Source organism: Macaca mulatta, chromosome 2 (genome assembly GCF_049350105.2).
Source record: "Macaca mulatta isolate MMU2019108-1 chromosome 2, T2T-MMU8v2.0, whole genome shotgun sequence".
NCBI lineage: Eukaryota > Metazoa > Chordata > Mammalia > Primates > Cercopithecidae > Macaca > Macaca mulatta.
This window is the reverse complement of record NC_133407.1, coordinates 168448518-168464699: the sequence shown is the minus strand read 5'-3', so window position 1 is coordinate 168464699 and position 16182 is coordinate 168448518. Positions and strand designations below refer to the sequence as shown.

At 38.3% G+C, this 16182-nt stretch overlaps 1 pseudogene; it reads left to right on the top strand.

Moving 5' to 3' along the window:
• Positions 1-14344: 14344 nt before the first annotated feature.
• On the top strand, positions 14345-15099 carry LOC712738 (eukaryotic translation initiation factor 4E type 2 pseudogene; annotated as a pseudogene).
• The last annotated feature ends 1083 nt before the right edge of the window (positions 15100-16182 follow it).

Below are 16182 nucleotides of genomic sequence, written 5' to 3'. Positions count from 1 at the left end.
AATCAGAAACTCCCAAACTTTGCTGTAGGTTTTGATGGGACACCTGTAATTAACTCCCAGCAGTGATTGCCTAATTTAAATTATAAACCCCTGGGACAAGCTCTGGGTCTAATTTTTCATTCTGTAGCCTCCTTTGAACAAACTTTCAGAACGCCAAGCCTGGCTGTGGTCCCCTCTCTCCTGCCTGCCTTTATGTGCTGGTCCTCTTGTCCATAAAACACTCTGAATGGAAATTAAGGCTATAGCAAACCAAGTGAGCATAGAGCCTTATTAACACAGAACCTGATTTCATCTCTCTGCTTCAACTCCTTAGTCTCTGACTTCTTTATTCCACATGACTCTGCAAACCTATGTCTGAACTTACATTCTCCTGAAACCGGAACGGATGAAACTCATTAGGTAATGCCAGCGCTCTTACTGATCTTCACCTCAAACCTCAGGAAACAAAGCCAGGCATGATATCCTCAGCTTTTATGTTCTTCCTTTTTTTGCTTAGGCCTGAAAGTTGCAGATAGGATGCATCTAAAATTGGAGTTTAGGAGGCATAGTTTTTCAAAGGGTTTTTACTGGGCAGGAAATGCCATATCCTAAAGGGTAGCAGTGTGTTCCTATAGCTGGTACAGACATCTGAAGTAATTTAAAACCAACATGAATGATAACCACATTTTTGGCTTATAAATTTAAAACCAAGAAGAAGGAGTGGGCAATGATCAGGATTCCATATTCATTGTAGGGGAGCAATTAAAACATAGATAATTCAGTATTTTTTGGACTTTGTTGGCTCACCAACAGTATAATAAATCACAAAAATTATTATTTCAATGATTTAAATAGATAACTGCAGCTACAACTTCTGAAGTGTTGAATGGATAAATGAGGGCCTATGCTTTGGTCAGTACACTGTAAGGCTTTGCAGTTGGCACCCTATGCCCAGCTTCTTTTCCTGGCACAGTGCTAAAATGGCACATACAGCTTCCATCAGCACCAGCGTGTTCGTCAGTTAGCATTTAGGAACACAGTGAATAGCAATTATCAGCCAAATAGCTGGGAAGTGAAAATGACCTAGTAATCAGAGTAAATATACATTATGTTGTCATAGTATAATGTGTAAATATTGGAGAGGAATAGCAGAACATGGACATGCAGAATCTTTCTTTTAAGGCCTTGTATGAACACAAGTACTATCTTGGCTCTGGCATGTTTTCTGGATGACAGCTACTAAACATGTTGATTTAGTAAGTAGTAGGTCATCTTAATCATTTGCTCACTTACAGGTACCATGACCAGAAAAGGCATTGCCCTGAGTTTTTATAAATCCTAAATTTGGCTCCCAATGACCAGGAGACATATGGAGAGATGATAGCAGCTTGGTGGGAGTTCAGACATTATAAACCTTGCACAGACAGTTGCTTTAGCTCCTTATTCCAATCCAAATGTATGTTAATTTTACAGAATCCTTCCTTTGTTAAGCTGGGAAAATATGAAAAGCCACCAATGTCATTTTGCTTATATTCATCTTCTTAGCAAATCAGGTGGGGATAGTATCAATGTTGCAAAATGTTGCTAAACTGAGTACCTGGATTTTACATGCTGTGCTGCACAGAGACAGAGAAGAATAGGCAGAAATTTTATTTTAGAAACTTTTATGGGTGCAATATCCTGGGAAAATTAGGCTAACTGATGGGATAAGTTTGTTAGCAAGATTCTAAACAGCAGACACACATAATTTCCCCACTTTTAAAATTAAGGGTTAACAGACTTGGAGAGAATAAATCAATAATGCCTCTATAGCAGAAGGTAAAGGAGAGTGATGGTGGTAGTAAATATTTATTTTTTGTAGGCACTCAATATCCTTTTCCAAATTTCTTGAAGCTTTTTGCTATTTTGTGGGTAGGAGGGAGTGGATCTTCTCCCTGCATTGAGCACAGTCTTGGTTTTGGCAAATTCAGGTACCTGTCTCATCTCTTTGGAAGTATGGGCTTCCCTGAGTTTCTTTCCGTCAGATTATCTTTCTTACTGCTCCATGACAGGCAAGCAATGAGCATGTGCCCTAAACTTAGCTAATCACTCTCCTAAAAAACAAACAAAACAAAAGGCAGAGTCCAATCATTCTAGAAGAGGATGTCCATGGAGATACTGCTGAGACTTTGGAAGCTACCTGGTTTTTGATGGTTTCTTCAGTCTTCTCTATGATCATGTACATTGTCCCGTAGCTTCCTAATAATATGATTCTTGCTCAAATTAAGTAGGCTTGCTTCTGTTGCTAGCAACCAAAGAACCTTAATTAATACAGTTTTTAAATTCTACCTAAAATGCTGCAAATAACTACTTATCACCAGAGCAGAGGGTCAGAGAAACCACCATGTTTGGGGTAGATCTTTGGTGGTAAGAAGGTCAATTGGAATATAGAATTATAATATTCAGACTGTGTAAGTCATATGGGTAATCTTAAGATCTCAAAATAGTTTCTGCCCATGTTTCTAGGTCTTTCTCTACTTCATCTTCTCACAGTTTGATTAATTAGGATGGAGTTGAACCATCTGTACTTTTTGGCCTAAACAAGGTCCAATACATAAGATAAACTCACTAATGGAATCTTGATTTAATGTATACCCAAAATGTAATCTATAATCAGGGAAGTTTGCAAAGAAAACTGCACCTACTGTGCCCAGGGAGAATGGTTTTCCTTGTCAATATCCAAGCAGCAACCAGGGAGTTAGGCTGGTGCAAAAGTAATTGTGTTTTTAAATTTTTTTTGTCTTTCCAGAACTCTAATATCAAAATATTTCTTAATTAGGTTTACAAATTTTTTGTCTTAGCTGCTATAGGGAATCAAACATAAGGTACTGTTTCTGCCTACAGAAGCACATAACTTCTTTGAAGAGATTGCCAGACTAACTAGAAAGTTCTATGAGAAAGAAGATAGGGACTGGATGTGGTGGCTCATGCCTGTAATCCAGCACTTTGGGAGGCCAAGGTGAGAGGGTCACTTGAGCCTAGGAGTTCGGTACCAGCCTGGGCAACATAGCAAGACCCATCTCTACAAAAAATTTCCTGGTATGGTGGAACGTGCTTGTGGATAGCTCACAGTGCTATCTCCCAGCTACCTGGGAGGCTGAGGTGGGGAGATCACTTGAGCACAGGAAGTTGAGGCTGTAGTAAGCCAAGATTGTGCCACTGCACCCTTGCCTCAGCAACAGAGTGAGACACCCTCTTAAAAAAAAAAAAAAGAAAGAAAAAGAAAAGAAGATGGATGAGAAGACTTTGTAGAGAAAATAGAATTGTTTTCTTTGAGAATTACTCTTCACTTTCAGTAACCAGCTGATTTCACAGCTCAGGGTAGACCTAGATGGTGTCACTGCTTCTTAAGGCCAGTAGTCCAGCTGATTTTATCCAGGATGGCCTCTGCCAAAGAGGACTTGGGCTGACTTTAGCCATAGGGGTGTGTGTGTGTGTGTGTGTGTGCGCGCGCATGCAGGCAAGTGGCAAAGAGAAGAGAAACATCTGTGTGCTGTTTTCTATTAGTTTCCTTGAAAGCAACAATGGAAGTCAAGTGTATCACAAAGCAATTTCCTTCCTAAAGTTGTAAATTGCCATGAGGAGGAAATTTGTGAAAAATTGATAGTGATATACAAATAACAAAACAAAATGTTTGAACTGGAGCTCAGGAGAGGAGCACTCCTCTCTATTCACTTGTTCTTTCTTGTGGCCAAGCATGTCTGAATCCTTTTAGAAGGGCCACTTGCTGAAAAGTCTAATCTCTGATATTTACTAGATCTATTTGCACGTGGCTAAATCAGCTAAATTAATTATATTTGCTTGCTTTTATTCTGTGGAATAAGAAAGCAGTAAAACTGGTATTTTTCCAGGTTAATATTCTGAGACAGCATGAGAAAGAATTAGGATTCAGAATAGAGAACCCAGAAATAAGACTGTACACCTACAACCATCTGATTTTCAACAAACCTGACAAAAGCAATGGGGAAAGATTCCTTGTTTAATAAATGATGCTGGGAGAACTGGCTAGCCATCCACAGAAAACTGAAACTGGACCCCTCCCTGACACTGTATACAAAAATTAACTCAAGGTAGATCAAAGACTTAAATTTAAAACCCAAAACTGTAAAAACACTGGAAGAAAATCCAGGCAGTACCATTCAGGACATAGGCATGGCAAAGACTTCATGATGAAGATGCTGAAAGCAAATGCAACAAAAGTAAAAGTTGACAAATGGGATCTAATTAAACTAAAAAGCTTCTGCACAGCAAAAGAAACTATCAACAGAGTAAACAGACAACATATAGAATGGGAGAAAGTTTTTGCAATCTATGCATCTGACAAAGGTCTAATATCCAACATGTATAAGGAACTTAAATGAATTTACAAGAAAAAAACATTAAAAAGTGGACAAAGGACATGAACAGACATTTCTCAAAAGAAGACATACATATGGCCAAGAAATATATGAGAAAAGCTCAACATTACTGATCATTAGAGAAATAAAACCAGTGTGAGATACCATGTCACACAAGTCAGAACGGCAATTATTAAAAAGTCAAAAAATTCCAGATGCTGGCAAGGTTGTGGAGAACAAGGAAAGCCTTCACCCTGTTAGTGGAAGTATATATTAGTTCAATCATTGTGGAAGACAGTGTGGTGATTTCTCAAAGACCTAGAGACAGAAATACCATTTGACCCAGAAATCCCATTACTAGGTATATATGCAAAGAAATATATATCATTCTATTATAAAGACACATGCACATGTACGGTTCATTGCAGCACTATTCACAATAGCAAAGACATGGTATCAACCTAAATGCCCATCAATGACAGACTGGATAAAAAAAATGTGGTACAAATACACCATGGAATATTATGCAGCCATAAAAAGGAAGGAGATCATGTTCTTTGCAGGAACATGGAGCTGGAGGCCATTATCCTCAGCAAACTAATGCAGAAACAGCAAACCAAACACAGCATATTCTCACTTAAAAGTGGGAGCTAAATGATGCAAACACATGGACACACGAGGGGGAGCAACACACACTGGGAACTGTCAGGGGTGTGGGAGGAAGGAGAGGATCAGGAAGAATAGCTAATGGGTGCTGGGCTTAATACCTAGGTGATGGGATGATCTGTGCAGCATACCATCATAACACACGTTTTTCTATATAACAAACCTGCACACCCTGCACATGCACTTAAAATCAAAGTTGGAAATAAAAAATAAAATGAAAGCAAAAAATGAAAAAGGTAGGGTTCATGATAACCTTTAAACCTTTTACTACCTTCATCATAATAAAATATAGGAGACAAACTACTCTCCTTTGTTTTCAAATGGGGAGAAACCAACGACACTTCCACATATATCTCTTAAAGTCAGAGTTGGAATGGGAAGTCTCATCCAGCTTCAAAACAGCTTGATTCACTAGGGCATGTTGCCTTCCTCTGAGCATAAAATAAAAAGCCCAACTTAATCAAACAATGTTTGCTGAGTTCCAGTCTATAGGGAACTTTTATTTTTATAGCCAAGAGTAACACACACTTTATACTAGGCAATTTTAATGGCAGTATTGGGACAATCTATACTATTGCTTCACAAATGGAATACAAAAGCCTCTGGGTATATTTACCTATTAAAAGTGGTGTTAGAGAAGGAGAGCAGATCACACTAGAAAATAAATGCCTGGTCACTGAACCCATTTGAGAAAAATCCCTTTTTTGGTTTTCAAACTGAAATATCATTTGCAATGCTTTCCCTTCTTTGCTAGTCCTTTTAACATTAGTAAATTATAACTGCTACAAGGCAAGGACTATGCCTTGTCTCTGCTTTTCAGAGTTAAATGTTTGCCAAATGAGTGAAGAGATGAATGTATAAAATTAACACGCAATCATTAAAACAAAAAAATTTTTATATCTCTCTGAGTTGCAAGTAAGAAGCATATAGCCAAATTGAATCCAACAGTAATGTAACAATAGTGTTTTTTGAGTGTCAGGCACTGTTCTAGGTGCTTCATATATACTAGTTGATGTAATCATCAAAATAAGTCTATGAACGAAGGATTATTGTTAGTGCTATCTCACAGATGAAAATATGTGGTACAGTGTGATCAAGTCACTTACTTATTGTCTCACAGCTAGTAAAGGGAGGGAGAAGGATTTGAATCCAAACCTAATGCTGCTGCTATTTACTTACAGTTTGGTACACAAATAGCCATGGCAAATGCCCATCAGAGCATGAGGGTCTCAGCTGAAGTGCTTTACACTGGTTACTAAGTAGGTATACACTTTACCTGAACTATCCACATCATGTCATGAAGCCCCCAGTTTTTCTTCTCCCCAGAGGGACCTCTGGAAAAATGAAATCCATCAGTTTGATTTCATTCAAGACATGGAAAAACATTTACTGAAAAGTCAACAAGTAAGCAGCTTGTAGATAAATTATAGAATTTCAGAGAAAACTTTGTAAAAGTGAGCATTTCAATGTCACTTCCAGCTTCTGGAGAAAATGTAGTTCACATTTTCTTGGGTAGTTCAGGGACAGGGCAGCACTGTGGGAGACTCAGACTTGGGTTCTTTATAAAATGAGACCCCTCCCATGTTTTCTTTTTTTCTGAATGACTGTTTGCCTTGGCCTACAGGAGAGCCCCCAGATCTCTGTATAATATCATCCTGACATTGGAATCATTTTTATCTCTCAATAGCAAGTTGGAGAGCCTTTCTGTAAGGACTTCTTTTTACACTGGATCAGTGAGACACATTACTTGTGTCCACTTCTCCCCATCACCTACTTCTATTTGAAATAAATACTAGACAGGAAGAGTCCAATAACCTAGGTTCACAGTGAAATGAAAGGTCATCTATGTTTCCCTTTTCCCATTACTGCTGAAGTGGCGTTCTCTGCACTGAAGTTTGCTTGTTCTGGAGCCTGCCTTCATGCTGCTAGGGGTGAGCTCTGGCAGAAGAAAGGACATTAAAGAACACAGAATCTTGGTTTTCACTAACAAGATACTAAGAAAAGCAAAAGAGATAAATCTGTAGTTTGATTTAATTTGGCTTTTGTTCCCTGAAGGTTTGTTTTCTTTTTGCACCTTTTTATTGTCAATGCATGTGAGAACCTATTCTGAAAATTATTAGGCAAACTTACTTGGTCCTAGAAACTCTGATCCAGGAGAAAAATCCCAAGAAAATGTCACTGTGTGACAAGACATGGTATGATGAGGGCGCTAGAATCAAGGGGTGCAGAGGTGCTTTGGAACACCTAGGGAGGGAGGATGACACAAGAGCAAAGATGAGCCGGTAGGTCTTAGAGACTGGTGGTGTGGTGTCTTAATTCTGCTCCAGTGTACAGTCCTTTGGGGAAGTCACAATCTGGATGAAAATCGACACTGTCCATTTCTACCATCTTGTATTTAAGGAAGAAGGGAAATAAAACGGGCCCTCAAGCTCCACCATGACTACTTCCCACAGAGCACCACACACCCCATTATTAGTACAATTCCAGAAATATGTGTGATGCTTTTCGTTGCATCTAACTTGACAAGTGTGATTCGCAAATCTCTAAAGAATTCTATTCTGCTAAATATTCAGGACGGTGTCTGACAGAGTGAAAGAAGGAAAATTAAGCAGAGGAAAAAAAAGGGCCAGGCAAGACAGATAAAACATACAGTTATTGGAATTTATAAAATAGGAGATAATGTTATTCATACCAAAGATTTTATCATATTGGGAAAAAATAAATCTACCATATCAATTAACATTTTGTCATTTTTTTCATCAAACTTAATATTTCAGGAAAAAGGATTAATCAACTTATGACAGCATGATTCCTTTAGAAGTCCTTTAATTTAATTTTATTTAGAATATTTTTGGGATAAGTTATTTCGAGAAAGTATTTCTGTTTCCTAGTGAGAGGAAAACTCCACCTCTTTTTTCATGGTGTGATGATTCTAGTCCAAACGCAATGAGTTTCTGGAAATGGCAAGTGAGACACTTGTTGCCATGGTGATTGTTAATAGTTCTGACTCAGATATAGTGTTGCCATAGCAACTGCATTGAAGCCCTTGGGAGGTGGTGCGGTCTTTTTTTTTTTTTTTTTTTTTTTTTTTTAATCAGCAGAAAGAGGCTAGGAAGAACCATTTTAGTAGCTTCTTGCTGCACTGCGGTGACGAAGCTTTCAAGGCTATTTCATCCGGATGAAAGATCATCCTGTTCCTGCACTGATGAAACAGATATGTTACACTGTACAGGATAAATATAGTCCCATATATCATAGTAGCAAGCACATTATCTTCCTGTTAATGAATTCTAATTTTCTGACTATGATGGTTTCTAATAACACAGGTAGCCTCAAGTGAATATCTTGAAGAATCCTTAATGTCACTGCCAATACAAAAAAAACTAAAGGTCAATGACTGAATAGGCCCAAATCATTGAGATGTAGACAGTTTTAGCTTTAATGCATCCCTGTAAGGACAAGGCACATGGCTGACAAAGCATTTTGAAGGCCCTTTTGGAATGGTTGGAGTTTGATCATCTAGATTGAATGCTTGTATACCATTTTACATATATACCCAGTTCTTTCTCTTTTTTTTTTATTTTTTCTTTTTTTTTTTTTTGAGACGGAGTCTCGCTCTGTCGCCCAGGCTGGAGTGCAGTGGCGCGATCTCAGCTCACTGCAAGGTCCACCTCCCGGGTTCACTCCATTCTCCTGCCTCAGCCTCCCAAGTAGCTGGGACTACAGGTGCCCGCCACCATGCCCGGCTAATTTTTTTGTATTTTTAGTAGAGACGGGGTTTCACCATGTCAGCCAGGATGGTCTCGATCTCCTGACCTCGTGATCTGCCCGCCTCGGCCTCCCAAAGTGCTGGGATTACAGGCATGAGCCACTGTGCCCGGCCAGGAAGATCTTCCTTTTCTTTACTTTCAGTTCTCATGGTCTGTCCCTTGATTCATAAAAGCTAGCTCTGTTTCAGATAAAAAATTGGGTGACCCCTTCAACACCTATTTGTTGCTTTTTTATGGTAGCCATCATTCTGTCTTCTCTTTTCTCTTTCCTTTTTCCCTATCAATACCAGTCTCTTTTTGAAAAATATTTTTTTTTAAATTGTCATTTAAAACACATAAATTTACCATCTCAAACACTTTTAAGTGTACATTTTAGTAGCGTTAAGTATATTCACATTGTTGTGAAGACTTCTCTCTTTTTTTCTAATTTTTATTTTTAAGTTCTGGGGTACATGTGCAGGATGTGCAGGTTTGTTAAAGAGGTAAACGTGTGTCATGGTAGTTTCCTGAACCTATCAACCCATCACCTAGGTATTAAGCCCAGCATGCATGAGCTATTTTTCCTAATGCTCTCCCTCCGCACCCCACCCCATACAGGCCCCAGTGTGTATTGTTTCTCTCCCTGTGTCCATGTGTTCTCGTTGTTCAGCTTCCACTTATACCTGGTTAAAAACTTGTAACACAAGAAAAGAAGGTGGAAGTAATGAGGAGGTGGGAATGGGAATTGTACGTGTAGTCTCTACAAGTGAAATGTGGTTGAGAAAAGAGGCAGTGTGAGTAGAGTGCTGGCTATAGTGTGTATGAACTCCATCTGTTCAGAGTGTCAGAAAGCCGGGAATGGGCCATTTTAGCACAGTAGAAGTTCATAGAAATCTAAGTAAAACAGTTGCAGACATCAACCCAAATCAGTTGTATATTTGAGAAGAGGATTCAGCCAGTGCTTAAGTACAGGAAGTGGGAGGCAACATGGTGACTCTGAAGGAATATTCAGCACAAAGGAAATGACAATACTTTGAAGTCTTAAAAGAAAAGACAGGCATACCTTTGAAAATAATTTAGTAACATTCAGAAGAAAATTTTAGAAAACTGGCTTTTTTTTTTTTTTTTTAAGACAGAGTCTCAATCTGTTGCCCAGGCTGGAGTGCAATGGCGCAATCTCGGTTCACTGTAACCTCCACCTCCTGGGTTCAAGCGATTCTCCTGCCTCAGCCTCCTGTGTAGCCGGGATTACAGGCACATGCCACCATGCCTGGCTAAGTTTTGTATTTTTAGTAGAGATGGTGTTTCACCATGTTGGTCAGTCTGGTCTCGAACTCCTGACCTTGTGATCTGCCCACCTTGGGCTCTCAAAGTGCTGGGATTACAGGTGTGAGCCACTGTGCCTGGCTGAAAATTGACTTTTCTTAGAAAATACAAGACTACCTTTAGGAAAGAGCATAAATCTGAAAGGATTGTAGGATAAGCTGCAAAGGCAGATGGATGAAATAACACTTAACATGTCTAACACTGTGCCCATCTCTATGGATTTGAATAAATCACCTTTAACTAAGAAGCCGTTGAATATTAACACATAAAAATGCATAGAAATCAAGACAGTATGCGATTACCTGTTAATTAGGGGACTATATAAATGATACAGATTGTTTGTGCTCTGGGCAGTTGGGAAAAGGTGAGGTCATTTTGTCTGAAATTATCAGAGAGAGCTATAGAGTTTGGCTCAATAGGAGAGACTTGGGGAAATAGAAAGGGGCAGGGGCACCGGCAAAAGCTTTTATTTGTTCTGAGCAAATGGCATGCTCCTCAAACTATCCTCAGATAATCTTATTCTTACAATCTTATTCTCACAATCTTATTCTCATAAATGTTAACATTTCAAAATCTGACAGCACTTTCTGCTCATTATAATCTTACCTGGACTGCTTCTGATCCTTTTAGATTAGGTTCAGTTCACCTATCTCCTGTTCACAGACTCCTCTCAGGCAGGATTGTAAAACATTTAATGTCTCAATCATACATTTGTTTTTCTAACTGAAGTCCAATCAGGCATTTTTTCTGGCAATCTCCTATCATAATAACTTTGTATGGTAGTCAGGGTTGATGATAATCATTCCATTTCATAGGCAAGAATGCTAAAATGTTAAAGAATTTTCTTAGACTTGCCTTCCAAATAGCAAGAAAATTTAAGAGTTTGGACTTATATCTAGAGTTTTTGATTCCCAGTCTCATGCTCTTTTGACAACATTATTGACTGAGTAGTAAGAATAAGGGAAGATAAAGGAGGTAGAAATGGGCAAGTAAATATGTTTAATTATTTTTTTAAAGATGGGGATAGGACTATGAATGTTTAAAGATACCGAGAAGAAACTTGTCCCCCTGCCTTCAAAAGACATATCTACCTCAATTATTTATTCAGCTATGGATAAAGGATGTTAACATTAGAGTGTCTTCTTTTTTTTTTTTTTTTTTTTTTTTAGGAAAAAAGAATGCCACATAGTAGAATTGTGACACAGATTTGGCAATCACAGTTATGGCAATGGACAGTCAAGAAAGTCACCTCATATTCACTTACAAGGCAGAATAGCATGCTCCTTATGGCTGCCTTCACAGTGCTACTAACCATGGTTGATGTAAGGCAGTTGTAGCCACATCTTATTGATAGTAGAGAACTGCTATGGGAAAGCAAGATTCTGGGATGACCAGAGGGATGGTGTGAAGTTTTCACGTAACAATATAATAGTTCAGTGTAGTCAATCTGGCTAACAATCTGATGGAACATTTCCCAATTCATTTTATTCACATGTATAAAAGGGTTCTTGTACTTTCTTGATACATACACTTTTGATGATTGAATACATTTTTCATTGCTTCAATCTGAAGTCTTCCTGTCTTATTTTTAATATTTTCTAGCTTTAGAAATCATTGTATGCTCTTTGTATGTCATGGACTTTTATACACGCTTGATTTTTTAAAAAATCTATAATTTCAATAATTCCATTGTCTCTTCTCTCTGTTTGAAAGGTGTGGGAGGAGGACTCATATATGGGTGTATAAAGGACATTGGTTCTGTGAGAGCAAACATGGTAACTCTTCATTACACGTGAAAACTTAGCTAAACTTGATCACATTTTCAGAGTGAACAGTTAAAAAAAAAACATGCATTTTAATTTTGTTTTCTTGTACACAGAGAATTACCATTCAAACTTCAGGAACTCACATTATTGACAGCATTTTAGACTTAAAGAGAACAAGGCTGCTGGATGAGCCTGATTTTTAGGGCTTATCTCATATTCCACCCTGAATGACCTCCCACTGTCAGAAATATAATTCTGAACCCTAGAAGCAGTTGTCAACCCTCTTATTATTTTAATGTGCTTTGGATATACGTAATAAAATATCTGATTATCCTCCTTTCTTTTCCATTGAATTGACACTAATTGGCCGTTGCTGTCTAGCTACTGATTCCATGCTGGCCCTGTAACCCCTAATTCTCTTCAATATTTAGGCTCTTAGCAGAGAGAGCCATCTTACCTGATACACAGACATGGGCCCATCTCCTTGAGGACAACTGCAACTGCCTCAGAATTATATTTGTTTCATAAGGCTGCTGTAACAAAGTACCACAAACTAGGAGGTATAAACAGCAGAAATTTATTGTCTCATAGTTCTGAAGGCTATAGATATTCAAGATCACAGAGTCAGCAGGGTTGGTTCTAAGGACTGTGAGGCAGCCTTTAATTTTTAATTTTTGTTGGTACATAGTAGTTGTATATATTTATGGGGTACATAAGGTATTTTGATACAGGCATGTAATACATAATAATCACATCAGGGTAAATGGGGTATTCATCCCCTCAAGTGTTTATCTTTTGTGTTATAAATAATCCAGTTATACACTTATAATTATTTTTAAATGGACAATTAAATTATTTTTGACTGTAGTCATCCTGTTGTGCCAGCAAATACTAGGTCTTATTCACTCTTTCTATTTTTTTGTACCCATTAAGCATCCCCACTATCTCCCCACCCCCACTACCCTTCCCAGCCTCTGGTAACCATCTTTCTACCTGTTATCTCCATGAGTTCAATTATTTTAACTTTTAGCTACCACAAATAAATGAGAACATGCAACGTTTGTCTTTCTATGCCTGGTTTATTTCACTTAACATAGAGACCTGCAGTTTCATCCATGTTGTTGCAAATGACAGGATCTCATTCTTTTTGATGGCTAAATAGTACTCCATTGTGCATATGTACCATGTTTTCTTTAGACATTCATCTGTTGATAGACACTTAGATTGCTTCTAAATCTTGGCTATTGTGAGTAGTCCTTCAATAAATGTGGGAGTGCAGATATCTCTTTGATATACTGATTTTCTTTCTTTTGGGTACATACCTAGGAGTGAGATTGCTGGGTCTTATAGTAGTTCTATTTATAATTTTCTGTAGAACCTCCAAACTGTTCTCCATAGTGGCTGTATTAATTTATATTCCCACCAACAATGTACAAGTGTTCACTTTTCTCCACATCCTCGCCAGCATTTGTCATTGCCTGACTTTTGGATAAAAACCGTTTTAACTTGAGTGAGATGATACTTCATTGTAGTTTTAATTTGCATTTCTCTGATGAACACTGATATGGAACACATTTTCATGTACCTGTTTGCCATTTGTTTGTCTTCTTTTGACAAATGTCTATTCAAGTCTTTTGCCCCCTTTAAATCAGATTATTAGTTGTTTTTCCTATAGAGTTGTTTGAGGTCCTTATATATTCTGGCTATTAATCCCTTGTCAGATGGGTAGTTTGCAAATATTTTCTCCCATTCTGTGACTTTTCTCTTTACTTCCATTTCCCCCATTCTGTAGATTGTCTCTTCACTTTGATTGTTTCATTTGCTGTGCAGAAGCTTTTTAACTTGATGTGATCCCATTTGTCCACTTTTGCATTGGTTGCCTGTGATTATAGGGTATTACTCAAGAAATCTTTGCCCACTGCAATATCCTAGAGAGTTTCCCCAATGTTTACTTTTAGTAGTTTAATAGTTTGAGGTCTTAGATTTAAGTCTCTACACCATTGTGGTTTGATTTTTGTATATAGCAAGAGATAAGTGTGCGGTTTCATTCTTTTGGAAAAGGCTTTTATTTAACTAATTAATAAATGAGAAAACCAGTAAGATGTGACAACCAGTTCCCAAAATGATTTAAACACCACACATATCTAGGTAATAAGAAGTAAGTTTACGGACACATGCAAACTGGTCAATATCCATTAGGCAACATTTTACCAGAAGTAAAAATCATTTGCTTTTCTATGGGCAAGAATCATTTGCATTACTTACAGAGTTGTAAAATACCTTAAAGGCAATAAAAGGTGTGGACTTCTCTGAATGAAATAAATGGAAAGAGGTGCTTTACAGAATGGCAAGTAGTCTATTTTTGTCCATTTCAATATCCTTTTCGGTTTTTCTGACATAAATATTGGAGTCCTTTGTCTCAAACAGAATGTTCTATGGAAACTCAATTTATAGCCCGTAGGAAAAGCAGAAGTGAGGCAGTGGCGATAGTAGTGGCAAGAGGATGAACAACAAGTTTGATGCTTTGAAAGATGATGACAATGGGGACCATGATCAGAATGAAGAAAGCAGCACACAGAAAGATACTGAGAAAGAAAAAAACAGAATGGGACAAGAATAAGAGCAGTAACAAGAGGAAGGCTGTTGTCCCTGGACAGGCAGAGCATCCCCTCCAGTACAACTACACTTTCTGGTACTCCAGGAGAACCTCTGGCTGTCCCACCAGCTCACAGAGTTATGAACAGAATTATCAAACAGATTGGTGCCTTTGCCTCTGTGGAGCAGTTCTGGAGGTTTTATAGCCACATGATATGTCCAAAGGATCTGACAGGCCACAGTGACTTCCATCTCTTCAAAGAAGGAATTAAACCCACGTGGGAGGATAATGCAAATAAAAATGGTGACAAGAGGATTATTTGGCTGCCGAAGGGCTTGATCTCCCATTGCTGGGATCTCATTTGGCCATGATAGGGGAACAGTTCATGGTTGGGGAGGAGATCTGTGGGGCTGTGGTCTCTCTTCACTTTCAAGAGGACATTATTTCAATATGGAAAAGACTGCCAGTGACCAAGCAACCACAGCCCAAATCCGGAATACACTTTGGTGAGTGCTTAACCTATCTCCCAACACCATTGTGAAATACAAAACTCACACTGACAGCATCAAAATGCCAGGCAGACTGGGCCCCCAAGGGCTCCTTTTCAAAGCCTCTGGAAGGTGTGGCTGAAAGTGCCATGACCCTCTCCCTCTCCGGATGGCACTATCCTTGAAGCTGGTGTCATTAGAGTCTCTTGTTCTGTTGGTGTGCTACCTGGAAGATCCTTCTGTCCTGGACAAGATAATTAAAAGAGCATTTTATGTTTTAAGAACAGGCTGACACAGAGCAGCTACAACAACAGCTGAGATTGCTCAATAAACGGTACTAAATTTAAAAAAAAAAAAAAAAGAGAGAGAGAAGAAATGCAGAGTCACTTTGGTTGAAATGAATATAGAGGCTTCTGACTAAGCTTTCTTGGACTCCAGAGTTTTGGGGATCTGTATAAAATCACAGTTAGGAAACTACTAGATGATTTCTATAACTACTGATGGGCCTTACTGATTAAACTTGGTCCCTCAATATTCCTTTAGTTGTTCCCACACCCTAACATTGTCTACATGCTTCTACCCACTCCCCACTCCCTGCCCACCACATGGATGCTCTGCTGTATCAAGAAACCAAGACATCCCTTTCAGAAGACTTTTTCATCCTTACAAATTTGAAATTTCCACAGTATTTGACTGTAGAACTTTCTAGCTCTAAATTCCATAGAATAACTGAAGTTACTTGAAAATATACTTCCTATTTGATGAAACCTGCAACTAAGGGGCATTAGAGTAATCTTGAAAAAAAATTACAAATATATCAGCTAGGTTTTCAATATGATACCATCTTTATCTTTAATGTATTCTGTTTATTTTCTTGATTTTGAAAACCAAGGCTGTATTTTTAAATGCCTCTGGGCACATGTACCAAAATATCTCTGTAAATTCTGCACTCATGTTTCCCTATTTTTTTTAATGTATGTTTCAAGTTATATGGATTATGAAAGCCTGTAAATACTGTGAAGAGCCTCCTTCACAAACAGGGTGCTGTTTCCTCCTTCTGGCCTAAAATCTCCCCGCACGGTCCTGCTGTGTACTTTGCAGTACTCTGGCTTCAGTCCTAGTCCTGTACAGGAAATGTGTGAAATCCTTGCCTCAGTGGCAATGGTGAATTCATTTCTTAGAAGATAAGCCCCTTGCCAGTAATTCCCATTTATGATCCTATGTCTTATTGTCGCA